Genomic DNA, 17,934 nt, shown 5'->3' on the forward strand with positions numbered 1-17,934 from the left:
AATAAAAATAGTTATAACATGAAATTCTGGCAAAGATGTGGAGAAACTGGATCATTCACACCTTGCCGGTGGGAAGATAAAATGATATAACTATTCTGGAAAACAGTTTGGCAGTTAAAAAATAAAACTATACATGCAACTACTGTACAACCCAGCAATTATACTCCTGTGCTTTTATTCCAGAGGAAGACGTGTTTATATAAAACCTGTACACAAATGTTTATAGCATCTTTTTTTGTAATAACCCCAATCTGGAAACAACACAGATATATCCCTCAATGGGATATACAACCTGTAGCACATCCATATTAGGTAATACCACTCAGCAATAAAAAGGAGCATACTTTTGAGACAGGTGACAATTTGGATGTAGCTTTTGAGAATTATGCTGAGTGAAAAAAACAATCCTCAAAGGTTATATATTACATTTTTCTGTTTACATAACATTCTTGAAATGACAAAAGTATAGAAAAGGAGAACAGATTAGTGGTTACCAGAATTTAAGGAGGAGGTGGGAACAGGAGGGAAGAGGTTTTGGTGATAAAATGCAGAGTAAAGAATCCTTGTGGTGACGGAACTGTTCTCTATCTTGACTGCATCAATGTCAATCTCCTCTTTGGGATATTGTACTCTAGTTTTGCAAGATGTTCCCATTGATAAAAACTGGGTGCATGAGCTCTCTCTGTATTATTCTTACCACTGCATGTATATCTACAATTATCTCACAATAAAAAGTTTAGTTTAAAAATAAATAAAAATAGACCTGAAAGGGTGTATGCTTGTGCAGCAGTCTAACTAATGGCTTTTTACATTCCTGTTGAAGTGTATAATTCTACTCCTGCTCTTATTCTTGTCTCTTTGCCTAAGAGAAATTATATATTGACCAACACAACTTATGTTATATTGATATCATTTTCTTATTTAAAGTTGTGTGTGATCAAACTTGAATCTAACTCAAATGTGAGTTTTCAGTAACAGAATGTATTATGTGAAAGTACCAGTGAATGTTTGGTACACAAAAGAAGTTTCCCTATCATTTGCTGAATTAATGTATTAACAAAGGATTGAAGGAAGCTACTTTCAGCCATTAAAATTCTATAGTGAAAATACCCATGACATATTTTCACAGAACTAGAACAAATAATCCTAAAGTTTATATGCCCATATACATATACATAGCCTTTCACCATAAAAGTTATTGTGCAAACTGACGTTTGCTGAATTGTGGTGAGATGAACCCATATCTAGCCATCGATGCCCCAAACTCATGAAATGAGATCTCAAGCCCAATTTGAAATAAGAAGCATGTCTCCTTAAACACCCTGATCCCTATTTTCAGATGACAGCTAAAATCCAGAGGATTTTCTAATTCTTTGTAGAAGACAAGGAGAGTGTCTTGAAGGGATTTCATGTGGATTGCATTCTGTTCTGCAATAATGTGACTTTTTTTTCTTTGTCACTGGTAGTGTTTTGTGTTTTTTTTTAACATTTTATTGGAGTATAATTGCTTTACAGTGTTCTGTTAGTTTCTGCTGTAAAACAAAGTGAATCAGCTATGTGCATATGTATATCCCCATATCCCCTCCCTCTTGCGTCTCCCTCCCACCCTCCTTATCCCACCCCTCTAGGTGGTCCCAAAGCACCGAGCTGATCTCCCTGTGCCATGCAGCTGCTTCTCACTAGCTATCTATTTTATATTTGGTAGTGTATATATGTCAATGCTACTCTCTCACTTCGTCCCAGCTTACCCTTCCCCCTCCCCGTGTTCTCAAGTCCATTCTCTATGTCTGTGTCTTTATTCTTGTCCTGCCTCTAGGTTCATCAGAACTTTTTTTTTTTTTTTTTAGATTCCATATATATGCGTTAGCATGCGGTATTTGTTTTTCTCTTTCTGACTTACTTCACTCTGTATGACAGACTCTAGGTCCATCCACCTCACTACAAATAACTCAATTTCGTTTCTTTTTATGGCTGAGTAATATTCCATTGTATATATGTGCCACATCTTCTTTATCCATTCATCTGTCGATGGACACTTAGGTTGCTTCCATGTCCTGGCTATTATAAATAGAGCTGCAGTGAACACTGTGGTACATGACTCGTTTTGAATTATGGTTTTCTCAGGATATATGCTCAGTAGTGAGGTTGCTGGGTCGTATGGTAGTTCTATTTTTCGTTTTTTAAGGAACCTCCATACTGTTCTCCATAGTGGCTGTACCAATTTACATTCCCACCAACAGTGCAAGAGGGTTCCCTTTCCTCCACACCCTCTCCACCATTTATTGTTTGTACATTTTTTGATGATGGCCATTCTGACTGGTGTGAGGTGATATCTCATTGTGGTTTTGATTTCTCTAATGATTAGTGATGTTGAGCATTGTTTCATGTGTTTGTTGGCAATCTGTATATCTTTGTTGGAGAAATGACTATTTAGGTCTTCTGCGCAATTTTGGATTGGGTTGTTTGTTATTTTGATGTTGAGCTGCGTGAGCTGCTTGTATATTGTGGAGATTAATCCTTTGTCAGTTGCTTCATTTGCAAATATTTTCTCCCATTCTGAGGGTTGTCTTTTCATCTTGATTACGGTTTCCTTTGCTGTGCAAAAGCTTTTAAGTTTCATTAGGTCCCACTTGTTTATTTTTGTTTTTATTTCCATTTCTCTAGGAGGTGGGTTAAAAAGGATCTTGCTGTGATTTATGTCCTAGAGTGTTCTGCCTATGTTTTCCTCTAAGAGTTGTAGTGTCCGACCTTACATTTAGGTCTTTAATCCATTTTGAGTTTATTTTTGTGTATGGTGTTAGGAAGTGTTCTAATTTCATTCTTTTACATGTAGTTGTCCAGTTTTCCCAGCACCACTTATTGAAGAGGCAGTCTTTTCTCCATTGTATATGCTTGCCTCCTTTAACAAACATAAGGTGAACACATGTGTGTGGGTTTATTTCTGGGCTTTCTCTCCTGTTCCATTGATCTATATTTCTGTTTTTGTGCCAATATCATACTGTCTTGACTACTGTAGCTTTGTAGTATAGTCTGAAGTCAGGGAGCCTGATTCCTCCAGCTCCATTGTTCTTTCTCAAGATTGCTTTGGCTATTCAGGGTCCTTTGTGTTTCCATACAAATTGTAAAATTTTTTTGTTCTAGTTCTGTGAAAAATGCCAGTGGTAGTTTGTTAGGGATTGCATTGAATCAGTATATTGCTTTGGGTAATATAGTCATTTTCACAATGTTGATTTTTCCTATACAAGAACATAGTATATCTCTACATCCGTTTGTATCATTTTTAATTTCTTTCATCAGTGTCTTATAGTTTTTTGCATGCAGGCCTTTTGTCTCCTTAGGTAGGTTTATTCCTAGGTATTTTATTCTTTTTGTTGCAATGGCAAATGGGAGTGTTTCCTTAATTTCTCTTTCAGATTTTTCATTATTGGTGTATAGGAATGCAAGAGATTTCTGTGCATTAATTTTGTATCCTGCTACTCTACCAAATTCATTGATTAGCTCTAATAGTTTTCTGGTAGCCTCTTTAGAATTCTCTAAGCATAGTATCATATCATCTGAAAATACTGACAGTTTTACTTCTTTTCCAATTTGGATTACTCTTATTGCTTTTCTTGTCTGATTTTTGTGGCTAAAACTTCTGAAACTTTGTTGAATAATAGTGGTGAGAATGGGCAACCTTTTCTTGCTCCTGATCTTAGAGGAAATGGTTTCAATGGTTTTCACCATTGGGCACGATGTTGGCTGTGGGTTTGTCATATATGGCCTTTATTATATTGAGGTAGGTGCCCTCTATGCCTACTTTCTGGAGAGATTTTATCATAAATGGGTGTTGAATTTTGTCAAAAGCTTTTTCTGCATCTATTGAGATGATCATATGGTTTTTACCCTTCAATTTGTTAATATGGTGTATCACGCTGATTGATTTGCGTATATTGAAGAATCCTTGCATTCCTGGGATAAATCCCACTTGTTCATGGTGTATGATCCTTTTAATGTGTGGCTGGATTCTGTTTGCTAGTATTTTGTTGAGGATTTTTGCATCTATGTTCATCACAGATATTGGCCTGTAGTTTTCTTTTCTTGTTACATCTTTGTCTGCTTTTGGTATAAGGGTGATGGTGGTGTCATAGAATGAGTTTGGAAGTGTTCCTCCCTCTGCTATATTTTGGAAGATTTTGAGAAGGATAGGTGTTAACTCTTCTCTAAGTGTTTGATAGAATTTGCCTGTGAAGCCATCTGGTCCTGGGCTTTTGTGTGTTGGAAGATTTTTAATCTCAGTTTCAATTTCAGCGCTTGTGATTAGTCTGTTTATATTTTCTATTTCTTCCTGGTTCAGTCTCGGAAGGTTGTGCTTTTCTAAGAATTTGTCCATTTCTTCCAGGTGTCCATTTTATTGGCAAATAATTGCTTGTAGTAATCTCTCATGATCCTTTGTATTTCTGCAGTGTCAGTTTTTCCTTCTCCTTTTTCATTTCTATTTCTGTTGATTTGAGTCTTCTCCCTTTTTTGCTTGATGAGTATGGCTTATGGTTTATTAATTTTGTTTATCTTCTCAAAGAACTAGCTTTTAGTTATATTTATCTTTGCTATCGTTTCCTTCATTTCTTTTTCACTTATTTCTGACCTGATCTTTATGGTTTCTTTCCTTCTGCTAACTTTGGGGTTTTTTTTTTTTCTTCTTTCTCTAATTGCTTTATATGTAAGGTTAGGTTGTTTATTTGAGATTTTTCTTGTTTCTTGAGGTAATATTTTATTGCTATCAACTTCCTTCTTCAAACCGATTTTGCTGCATCCCATAGGGTTTGGCTCCTCGTGTTTTCATTGTCATTTGTTTCTGGGAATTTTTTGATATCCTCTTTGATTTCTTCAGTGATCTCTTGGTTATTGGTAGTCTATTGTTTAACCTCCATGTGTTTGTATTCTTTACAGTTTTTTTCCTGTAACTGATACCTAGTCTCATAACATTGTGGTCAGAAAAGATACTTAATATGGTTTCAATTTTCTTAAATTTACCCAGTCTTGATTTGTGACCCAAGATGTGATCTATCCTGGAGAATGTTCCATCTGCACTTGAGAACAAAGTGTATTCTGTCGTTTTTGGATGGAATGTCCTATAAATTTCAATTAAGTCCATCTTGTTTAATGTGTCATTTAAAGCTTGTGTTTCCTTATTTTCATTTTGGATGATCTGTCCCTTGGTGAAAGCGGGGTGTTAAAGTCCCCTACTATTACTGTGTCAGTGTCAATTTCCCCTTTTATGTCTGTTAGCATTTGCCTTATGTATTGAGGTGCTCCTATGTTGGGTGCATAAATATTTACAATTGTTATATCTTCTTCTTGGATTGATCCCTTGAACATTATGTAGTGTCCTTCTCTGGCTCTTCTAATAGTCTTTCTTTTAAAGTCTATTTTGTCTGATGTGAGAATTGCTACTCCAGCTTTCTTTTGATTTCCATTTGCATGGAATATCTTATTCCAACCCAACACTTTCAGTCTGTATGTGTCCCTAGGTCTGAAGTGGGTCTCCTTTAGACAGCATATGTATGGGTCTTGTTTTTGTAGCCATTCAGCCAGTCTCTGTCTTTTGGTTGGAGCATTTAATCCATTTACACTTAAGGTCATTATTATTATTATTATTTTTTTTTAAGGTCATTATTGATATGTATGTTCCTATTACCATTTTGTTAATTGTTTTGGGTTTGTTATTGTAGGTCTTTTCTTTCTCTTGTGTTTCCTGCCTAGAGAAGTTCCTTTAGCATTTGTTGTAAAGCTGGTTTGGTGATGCTGAATTCTCTTAACTTTTGCTTGTCTGTAAAGGTTTTAATTTCTCTGTTGAATCTGAATGAGATACTTGCTGGGTAGAGTAATGTTGCTTGTAGGTTTTTCCCTTTCATCATTTTAAATATATCATGCCACTCCTTTCTGGTTTGCAGAGTTTCTGCTGAAAAATCAGCTGTTAACCTTATGGGAATTCCCTTTTATATTATTTGTTGCTTTTCCCTTGTTGCTTTCAGTATTTTTTCTTTGTATTTAGCTTTTGATTGTTTGATTAATATGTGTCTCAGTGTGTTTCTCTTTGGGTTATCCTGTATGCTACTCTCTGTGTTTCCTGGACTTGATTGACTATTTCCTTTCCCATATTAGGGAAGTTTTTGACTATAATCTCTTCAAATATTTTCTCAGACCCTTTTTTTTCCCTCTTCTTCTTCTGAGACCCCTCTAATTCAAATGTTAGTGCATTTAATGTTGTCCCAGAGGTCTCTGAGATTGTCCTCAATCCTTTTCATTCTTTTTTCTTTATTCTGCTCTGCGGTCGTTTTTCCCACTATTTTATCTTCCAGGTTACGTATCCATTCTTCTGCCTCAGTTATTCTGTTATTGATTCTTTCTAGATTATTTTTAATTTCTGTAATTGTGTTGTTCATCACTTTTTGTTTGCTCTTTTGTTCTTTTAGATCCTTGTTAAATGTTTCTTGTATTTTCTGCATTCTGTTTCCAAGATTTTGGATCATCTTTACTATCATTACTTTGAATTATTTTTCAGGTAGGTTGCCTAGTTCATCTTCATTTATTTGGTCTTGTAGGTTTTTACCTTGCTCTTTCGTCTGTAGCAAATTTTTTTGTTGTTTCTTTTTTTTTTTTTTTTTTTGATGAGTGGTGCTGTATTCCTGTTTTACCAGTTGTTTTGCCTGAGATGTCCAGCACTGGAGTTTGCAGGCAGATGGATAGGCAGTTGGTCTTGGTGCTGAGATGAGGACCTTTGGGGGCTCACTCTGTTTGATATTCCCTGTGGTCTCAGGTTCTCTGGTAGTCCAGGTGTTTGGACTTAGAGCTCCCACCACAGGAGCTTGGGCCCGACCTCTGGCCTGCAAACCAAGATCCCACAATCCGGTTGCTGGGGGATCCTCCCATCCCCTTAGGTGTCCGTGTTCCCCCACCAGTGCCTGGTAGGTGCCCTCTGTCAGTTATTTTTAAAGCAATGAGGAAAATTAATTCTAATGTGACATTCTTGATGAACCTCATGTCATCAAAAAGTGCATGATAGAAATAATTACTTCTATATGGAAGGGAAATAATATACTAAAGTGTTTCAGATGGGCAATAATAAAGTTTTTTTAGGAATTTTAAAATAAAATTATTTTTCTAGGTAAGCTAAATATAGCTATAAAACTTAAACATGACTGAACAAATCTGACATTTGATTCTATGCAACTTTTAATAAAAAAAGTTTTCTTTTTCTTTCACCACCAGCACTTGTTACACATCCTTATTACCTGTATTTATTCACTTAACAATTGTCTATCAAAATATCTACTACGTGCCAGGCACTGTTGTAAATGTTGAGGCTCTGAGAGTGACCAAGGTAGACAAGAGTTCAGACTTCAGATGCATGGAAGCAATCAGATTAATACAAGAATTATGGATTTCAACTGGGTTATGAAGGAACTAGATAAGACCCTAAGATGAAGGTGGAGAGGATGAACCCACTTCAGAATGTGCGGGCACAGGAGGCCTTATGGAAATTGAGGTTTGCACACTGAGAAGAGGTTTGGGGGAAGCGCATTGCAGGCAGAGGAAAGAAGTGATGTGACGGGCCTCAGGAGGGAAGAGCTTGACGTTGTCTTGGGAAGCTCAGGGGTACCCAAACAAGACAACTGGACTGCACATGAAACAGCAGTGCTTTAATCATTATGTTCACGATAAAACATCCAGCTATGCTTTAACCATGATGCAAGTCTAATCCTCTCATTATACCACGTTGTATCTATTTCAGGTTATGAACTGTCACGCTAGAGGGGAAATGACTGCACCATTTTCAGAAGATATCTGTCTTCTCCTGCCCTCTGGCATTGGAGCTCCTGGTTCAGGTCTTGCAGACTCCAGCTTGCTGACAGTGGATTGTGGCATATTTCAGACTTCATAATCACATGAGCCAATTCCCATAATAAATCTCCTTTTATATCAATATAGCTATACATATCCTATTGGTTCTGCCTCTGGAAAACTGACTACTACAGTTGTATTGTTAACAATACCTAATTCAATTGATGGCATTCCTTAGTTGGTGAGTACTCAGTTTAGAGGTAATTGAATGAGCAGATAGGTGAAAGATTCAACTTCACTGTTCAGTAGAAAATACTTTTCACATGTACCTGGAAGCCTTATAAAATGTTCAAAGGTATATTTTCTAAAATCTCAGGTGCTTGATTGCTTCTGATTAAAATTTACTTAAAGTTCAAACCAGACAAACAGTTTTATATATTAATAGAAGTCTAACTTTAAGTTTCAATTATTGTTCAAGTTGTATCCATAGTTGTAAAGAATTATAATCTTTTGAATTGTAATGGAGCTTATTCACAGACACAGTCTCCATAACTTAGCATATTACTATATATTGATATTAGTACCATATTCTTGCCATTTGGTGTATGATGCCCAGGTGCTAACATAATGCAGTTTCTTCTTCATCTTATACTAGCAGATGAAAGGGGGCCTGAAATAACCAAATAAGAGGGTAGAGCTAGGGTTAGAGCTCATGACTCTTAACTTCTCACACTAATATTTGCCTCCTTCCTCAAACCTGTTCTGATAATTTTCTGGAACACAGTCATGGACATATATTTATTAAATGGTTGCTTTTCCAACAAATTGCAGTTGTCACTCTGGTGAGCACATCTCATGATTCTGCTGGATCTAGTCAGTGTCCTGTATACTGAGGTTACAGCCATTAGCGCCTCCCATGTGAGTTTCGCAGTAGCGATGTAGACAAGGCCATGATGCAGGTGCTAAGAGAATGCAAAGTAGTGAGGGCAAGAAGAGGAGAAATGGTATATCCCAGCTTGAGTGGGTGTGGGGTGGAGAGGAAGCTAATTGAAAGGAGGCTTCCCGGAGGAGTTGGCGATGAAGCTGGGTCTTGAAAATCTTCATAATCTGGCACAGTTTGATCTCTGACCTCATTTTCTGTTCTGCCCAGCTTTGCAGTTTGCACCCTAGACATGCACACAGTAGGTTCCTTTAAGCTCTTTGCTCAGGCTTTTCCCTCTCCCTGAAATCCCCATCTCACCTCTTTTCTCATGGTTAAGTCATACATATTCTTCAAGCCTAATCTCAGTTTTTATATCTTCCAGGAGACATTCTTTAAATTATTAGATTGAGCTGTTTACCTTGCTCTGTGCTTTTGTGGCCCATTGTATATATCTCACCCTTGCTTTAATATGCTATTAAAATTATCCGTCTGGGGGCTTCCCTGGTGGCGCAGTGGTTGAGAATCTGCCTGCCAATGCAGGGGACACGGGTTCAAGCCCTGGTCTGGGAAGATCCCACATGCCGCGGAGCAACTAAGCCCTTGAGCCACAACTACTGAGCCTGCGCGTCTGGAGCCTCTGCTCTGCAACAAGAGAGGCCGCGATGAGGCCCGCGCACCGCGATGAAGAGTGGCCCCCGCTCGCCGCAAGTAGAGAAAGCCCTCGCACAGAAACGAAGACCCAACACAGCCATAAATAAATTAATTAATTAATTAAATAAAAAAAATATCCATCTGTTCCTAGAATTGATCATAAACATCTTGTCTTATTTATCTTCATATTGCCCATTCTATCTATCTATCTATCTATCATCTATCTAATCTTTATATTCACTACTAAATGCTTGATAAATATTTTTAAGTTGAACTGCAATATAAATTTATGCTAAAACTCTCCTGAAAATACTGCAGACTTGATGAATGTTGCCTGGAGTGGACCTTAGCTCTAATCCAGAAGTGGTTGGAAAGACTTGCTTTATTAACCCCTGACTATAGTGTTCTGCACAGCTGTTGCTTACTGGAAACTGACAGCAATATGTAGGCATAACGGCTTTTGCTGACATAGCTATTGCTTCAAAGTGTTGCACGGTGTCACTGACATTCAAAGTGTTGAGTCCTTTCCTTCCATGCCTATGGGTGACACATTCTTTTCAGTTATACTGTTCTCTGTTGGGCTTCTGAAAGACCGATGAGATGGAAGTGTCCAGGTAGATTAAGGACCACTATAGCATCTGAAGCAGTTAAATGACAAGCAGCTTCAGCAGCTATTCCTTTGTAAAGACAAGCCAAGCAGTAGTCAAGACTATGTGGTATTGATGTGAGGACAGACATATAGATCAATTGTTGAGGTATTGATGTGAGGACAGACGTATAGGTCAATGGTTGAGAATGAGAATCCAGAAATAACCCCCCACTTACATGATCAATTTATTTTTGACAAAGATGTCAAGGTAATTCATTTGGAAAAAATAGTCTTTTCAACAAATAGTACTGGATTAACCAGATATCTGTATGAAATAAAAAAAGAACCTTGAACTTTGCTTCACACCATAAATAAATATTAAATTAAATTGACCATAGACCTAAATGTAAGAGCTCAAACTATTAAACTCTAGAAGATAGAATAGGGTAAAATCTTTGTGACATTGGGTGAGAGAAAGATTTCTTGAACAACACACCAAAACCAGAAACTTTAAGAGAAAAAAATGATAAAATAGATTTCATCAAGATTAAAAATTGTTGCTGTCTGAAAGACATAGTTAAGAACAGAAGAAGGCAAACCATAGACTGGGAGAAAATTTTTGCTAAACATATATTCAACAAAGGGCTTATATTCAGAATATAGGAAGAACACTCATGACTCAATTATAAGGCAATCCAGGTTTAAAAAAATACTAGACACAAGACTTGAACAGAAAATTCACAAAAGAAGATATCTTATTGGTTAATAAGCACATGAAAAGATGCTCAACATCACTAGTCATCAACAAAATTGCAAACTAAAACAATGAAGAAAAAGATACTACTTCACATTCACTAGGATGACTACAAAAAAAAGATCAACACTAATACCAAAGGTTGGTGAGAATGTAGAGCAATTGGAACTCTCATACATTGCTAATGGAATGCAAAATATGGTATAGCCACTTGGAAAAGAATATGGCAACACCTTACAAAGTTACATATATTTATTATATGACTCAGCATTTCCACTTTTAGGTGTTTATCCAAGAGAAATAAAAACATATATTCACATAAAAATGTGTGACCATTCTAGCCAAAAACTGGAAGAAATCCAAATGTCCATCAACTGATGAGTAGGCAAACAAATTGTGTACCATAGAATACTAATCTGCAATAAAGAGAGGATGACATATTAGTACCTGCAACACAGGGATAAATCTCAGAAACATAACTAAGTGAAAAAGTCAAACACAAAATATTATGCATTGTGTGATTTCAATTATAAGAGAATCTAGCAAAACTATAGTCAGAGAAAGTAGAGCAGTGGTTGCTGGAGGCCAGAGGTATGACAGAGGGAGGAGAACAAGTATAATAGAAACAAGGAAGGAACCGTTCTGTATTTTGGTTGTCATGGTGACTATGATTGTATACAATTACCAAAATTCATCAAGCTGTATATTTTTTTTTTCAAACATCTTTATTGAAGTATAATTGCCTTACAATAGTGTGTTAGCATCTGCTTTATAACAAAGTGAATCTGTTATACATATACAATATGTTCCCATTTCTCTTCCCTCTTGCATCTCCCTCCCTCCCACCCTCCCCATCCCACCCCTCTAGGTGGTCACAAAGCACCGAGCTGATCTCCCTGTGCTATGCGCCTGCTTCCCACTAGCTATCTATTTTACATTTGGTAGTGTATATATGTCCATGACACTCTCTTACCCTGTCACATCTCACCCCACCCCCTCCCCATATCCTCAAGTCCATTCTCTAGTAGGTCTGTGTCTTTATTCCCGTCTTGCCACTAGGTTCTTCCTGGCCTTTTTTTTTTTTTCCCTTAGATTCCATATATATGTGTTAGCATACTGTATTTGTTTTTCTCTTTCTGACTTACTTCACTCTGTATGACAGACTCTAACTCCATCCACCTCATTACAAATACCTCCATTTCATTTCTTTTTATGGCTGAGTAATATTCCATTGTATATATGTGCCACATCTTCTTTATCCATTCATCTGTCGATGGACATTTAGGTTGCTTCCATGTCCTGGCTATTGTAAATAGAGCTGCAATGAACATTTTGGTACATGACTCTTTTTGACCTATGGTTTTCTCAGGGTATATGCCCAGTAGTGGGATTGCTGGGTCGTATGGTAGTTCTATTTGTAGTTTTTTAAGGAACCTCCATACTGTTCTCCATAGTGGCTGTATCAATTTACATTCCCACCAACAGTGCAAGAGTGTTCCCTTTCCTCCACACCCTCTCCAGCATTTATTGTTTCTAGATTTTTTGATGATGGCCATTCTGACCGGTGTGAGATGATATCTCATTGTAGTTTTGATTTGCATTTCTCTAATGATTAATGATGTTGAGCATTCTTTCATGTGTCTGTAGGCCATCTGTATATCTTCTTTGGAGAAATGTCTATTTAGATCTTCTGCCCATTTTTGGATTGGGTTGTTCGTTTTTTTGTTATTGAGCTGCATGAGCTGCTTGTAAATCTTGGAGATTAATCCTTTGTCAGTTGCTTCATTTGCAAATATTTTCTCCCATTCTGAGGGTTGTCTTTTGGTCTTGTTTATGGTTTCCTTTGCTGTGCAAAAGCTTTTCAGTTTCATTAGGTCCCATTTGTTTATTTGTGTTCTTATTTCCATTTCTCTGGGAGCTGGGTCAAAAAGAATCTTGCTGTGATGTATGTCATAGAGTGTTCTGCCTATGTTTTCCTCTAAGAGTTTGATAGTGTCTGCCCTTACACTTAGGTCTTTAATCCATTTTGAGTTTATTTTTGTGCATGGTGTCAGGGAGTGTTCTAATTTCATACTTTTACATGTTCCTGTCCAATTTTCCCAGCACCACTTATTGAAGAGGCTGTCTTTTCTCCACTGTATATGCTTGCCTCCTTTATCAAAGATAAGTTGACCATATGTGTGTGGGTTTATCTCTGGGCTTTCTATCCTGTTCCATTGATCTATATTTCTGTTTTTGTGCCAGTACCAAACTGTCTTGATTACTGAAGCTTTGTAATATAGTCTGAAGTCAGGGAGCCTGATTCCCCCAGCTCCATTTTTCGTTCTCAAGATTGCTTTGGCTATTCGGGGTCTTTTGTGTTTCCATACAAATTGTGAAATTTTTTGTTCTAGTTCTGTGAAAAATGCCAGTGGTAGTTTGATAGGGATTGCATTGAATCTGTAGATTGCTTTGGGTAGTAGAGACATTTTCACAATGTTGATTCTTCCAATCCAGGAACATGGTATATCTCTCCATCTATTTGTATCATCTTTAATTTCTTTCATCAGTGTCTTATAATTTTCTGCATACAGGTCTTTTGTCTCCTTAGGTAGGTTTATTCCTGGATATTTTATTCTTTTTGTTGCAATGGTAAATGGGAGTGTTTTCTTAATTTCACTTTCAGATTTTTTGTCATTAGTGTATAGAAATGCAAGAGATTTCTGTGCATTAATTTTGTATCCTGCTACTTTACCAAATTCATTGATTAGCTCTAGGAGTTTTCTGGTAGCATCTTTAGGATTCTCTATGTATAGTATCATGTCATCTGCAAATAGTGACAGCTTTACTTCTTCTTTTCCGATTTGGATTCCTTTTATTTCTTTGTCTTCTCTGATTGCTGTGGCTAGGACTTCCAGAACTATGTTGAATAATAGTGGTGAGAGTGGGCAACCTTGTCTTGTTCCTGATCTTAGTGGAAATGGTTTCAGTTTTACACCATTGAGGACAATGTTGGCTGTGGGTTTGTCATATATGGCCTTTATTATGTTGAGGAAAGTTCCCTCTATGCCTACTTTCTGCAGGGCTTTTATCATAAATGGGTGTTGAATTTTGTCAAAAGCTTTCTCTGCATCTATTGAGATGATCATATGGTTTTTCTCCTTCAATTTGTTAATATGGTGTATCACATTGATTGATTTGCGTATATTGAAGAATCCTTGCATTCCTGGGATAAACCCCACTTGATCATGGTGTATGATCCTTTTAATGTGCTGTTGGATTCTGTTTGCTAGTATTTTGTTGAGGATTTTTGCATCTATGTTCATCAGTGATATTGGCCTGTAGTTTTCTTTCTTTGTGACATCTTTGTCTGGTTTTGGTATCAGGGTGATGGTGGCCTCGTAGAATGAGTTTGGGAGTGTTCCTCCCTCTGCAATATTTTGGAAGAGTTTGAGAAGGATAGGTGTTAGCTCTTCTCTAAATGTTTGATAGAATTCGCCTGTGAAGCCATCTGGTCCTGGGCTTTTGTTTGTTGGAAGGTTTTTAATCACAGTTTCAATTTCAGTGCTTGTGATTGGTCTGTTCATATTTTCTATTTCTTCCTGGTTCAGTCTCGGCAGTTTGTGCATTTCTAAGAATCTGTCCATTTCTTCCAGGTTGTCCATTTTATTGGCATATAGTTGCTTGTAGTAATCTCTCATGATCTTTTGTATTTCTGCAGTGTCAGTGGTTACTTCTCCTTTTTCATTTCTAATTCTATTGATCTGAGTCTTCTCCCTTTTTCTCTTGATGAGTCTGGCTAATGGTTTATCAATTTTGTTTATCTTCTCAAAGAACCAGCTTTTAGTTTCATTGATTTTTGCTATTGTTTCCTTCATTTCTTTTTCATTTATTTCTGACCTGATCTTTATCATTTCTTTCCTTCTGCTGGCTTTGGGGTTTTTTTGTTCTTCTTTCTCTAATTGCTTTAGGTGCAAGGTTAGGTTGTTTATTCGAGATGTTTCCTGTTTCTTGAGGTAGGCTTGTATTGCTATAAACTTCCCTCTTAGCACTGCTTTTGCTGTGTCCCATAGGTTTTGGGTCGTCGTGTCTCCATTGTCATTTGTTTCTAGGTATTTTTTGATTTCCCCTTTGATTTCTTCAGTAATCACTTCGTTATTAAGTAATGTATTGTGTAGCCTCCATGTGTTTGTATTTTTTACAGATCTTTTCCTGTAATTGATATCTAGTCTCATAGCGTTGTGGTCGGAAAAGATACTTGATACGATTTCAATTTTCTTAAATTGACCTAGGCTTGATTTGTGACCCAAGATATGATCTATCCTGGAGAATGTTCCATGAGCACTTGAGAAAAATGTGTATTCTGTTGTTTTTGGGTGGAATGTCCTATAAATATCAATTAAGTCCATATTGTTTAATGTATCATTTAAAGCTTGTGTTTCCTTATTTATCTTCATTTTGGATGATCTGTCCATTGGTGAAAGTGGGGTGTTAAAGTCCCCTACTATGATTGTGTTGCTGTCAATTTCCCCTTTTATGGCTGTTAGTATTTGCCTTATGTATTGAGGTGCTCCTATGTTGGGTGCATAAATATTTACAATTGTTATACCTTCCTCTTGGATCGATCCCTTGATCATTATATAGTGTCCTTCTTTGTCTCTTGTAATAGTCTTTATTTTAAAGTCTATTTTGTCTGATATGAGAATTGCTACTCCAGCTTTCTTTTGATTTCCATTTGCATGGAATATCTTTTTCCATCCCCTCACTTTCAGTCTGTATGTGTCCCTAGGTCTGAAGTGGGTCTCTTGTAGACAGCATATGTATGGGTCTTGTTTTTGTATCCATTCAGCCAGCCTGTGTCTTTTGGTGGGAGCATTTAATCCATTTACATTCAAGGTAATTATCGATATGTATGTTCCTATTCCCATTTTCTTAAATGTATTGGGTTTGTTATTGTAGGTGTTTTCCTTCTCTTGTGTTTCTTGCCTAGAGAATTTCCTTTAGCATTTGTTGTGAAGCTGGTTTGGTGGTGCTGAACTCTCTCAGCTTTTGCTTGTCTGTAAAGGTTTTAATTTCTCCATCGAATCTGAATGAGATCCTTGCTGGGTAGAGTAATCTTGGTTGTAGGTTTTTCTCCTTCATGACTTTAAGTATATCCTGCCACTCCCTTCTGGCTTGCAGAGTTTCTGCTGAGAGATCAGATGTTAACCTTATGGGGATTCCCTTGTGTGTTATTTGTTTTTTTTCCCTTGCTGCCTTTAATATGTTTTCCTTATATTTAATTTTTGACAGTTTGATTAATATGTGTCTTGGCGTGTTCCTCCTTGGGTTTACCCTGTATGGGACTCTCTGTGCTTCCAGGACTTGATTAACTATTTCCTTTCCCATATTAGGGAAGTTTTCAACTATAATCTCTTCAAAAATTTTCTCAGTCCCTTTCTTTTTCTCTTCTTCTTCTGGTACCCCTATAATTCGAATGTTGGCACGTTTAATGTTGTCCCAGAGGTCCCTGAGACTGTCCTCAGTTCTTTTCATTCTTTTTTCTTTATCCTGCTCTGTAGTAGCTATTTCCACCATTTTATCTTCCAGGTCACTTATCCTTTCTTCAAGCTGTATATTTAAAACTTGTGAATTTTATAAATAGCATTGTGAAAAAGAGAAAAAGAACAAAACAATACAAGCTAATGCTTGCTGGGAAAATTAACATTAAGTTGAGAAATAGCACATGAAAAGGAGAAAATCTAGGCAATGACGTAAGAGAATGCAGCAGGATGATCCTGGTTGCTCTACCTTCCTGGGCTGCTTGCAAACCAAATCTGACAGAAGCATGGTTGTTGCATGATCCTGTGTCTGGAAAAGTTGGGAGAACATGTTTCTGAAAGGCAGTATGTAACGAATGGTTCGTCATCCAGTGGAGAGGGTTAAAAATATTAACATGGTCAAGATTAATACTTACCAATTATTTACTTGTTTGGTGCATGCACTTTACCATGATTACTTAACAGGAGATGGCATTTAGCTGAATTACCTTGTACATAAATACATATTCCTTTAAAGAATGAGGTCAAAAAAAGACATACACGAGACCAATTCCTATTTGGTCTTTGGGGATGTGTTGTGTGTGAAATTTCTCAAGTTTACCAAAGCTAAATGAGTTTCTCAATACATTTATTGAATGACACATACTACTGGTTATATAAAATATTTCACATGATTGACAATAACAATAAAAGGCCTAAAGGAGATATTTTAATCCTTGAAAATTATGACTGTAGATAATTCTCTGTGGCAGGTACCTTTGAATGGGCCAGATATGCTCCTTGATGCTGGTTACAAAATGATGAACAGACATGTTGCCCATGGTCTAGAATAGGAGTTAATGTACAAATATCTGAGTTCCATTTTTCAACAATTTTCTATTTCTTTTTGAGAGTTTAAAAATTACTCATAGTGTGAATTGATGCTTAATATTTTCTATATGTACTTCACAGTTCAAAAGGAGGTTTTAAAAAAATCCTATAGATCTGGGGTGCAGTTACCATGGAAACTCACTTTCTGATTTGGTTTTTGCATTTCTTCCTATGGTACTGTCACTCTTGTCCTACTAAAGCAAGCAGTGTTTTCTTGCCCATTTAAAAACAAACTTTTTAGTGAGGTATAAAACCTACAGAAAAATGCAAGAGTAATAATCATCAGCGTGATGAATTATTCACAAAACGAACAGCCTGGTTTGGGTGTGTGTGTTAGATACATGCATGGGGTGTGTCTGGAAACAAACCACACACAGTCATTTTAGGAAGTCAACAAGGTCTTAAGTTGAAAAAGAAAGAACAATGTAAGTGTGCTACTTAGCTGGAAGGAGGTAAATAACATGATACTGTAAAAGTGTTAACACTTAGAGTTAAAGGTGTTTGCCTCTCAGGAGGGAGAACTGGGGATGAAAAGGTAGTGGGGCAATATTTTACTCTTTTCATAATTTATGTATTTGACTTTTAAAAACAATGCATCTTACATATTACAATTTGAAAAATAATTTATTATTTACAATACATTAATCAACATCTATAATCTATCCTCCTCCACTCCAAACAAGGCCTTTGTTACCATTTTAAATATTCATCTAGGTTTTTATTTATTTTGTTTAAATTGAGTTTTATTTTTACCTTAATGATGTTATTTTAAATTATGTCTCTACTATTCAGGACTTATTTATAA

The sequence above is a fragment of the Balaenoptera acutorostrata genome, chromosome 5 (genome assembly GCF_949987535.1).
Source record: "Balaenoptera acutorostrata chromosome 5, mBalAcu1.1, whole genome shotgun sequence".
NCBI classification, from domain to species: domain Eukaryota; kingdom Metazoa; phylum Chordata; class Mammalia; order Artiodactyla; family Balaenopteridae; genus Balaenoptera; species Balaenoptera acutorostrata.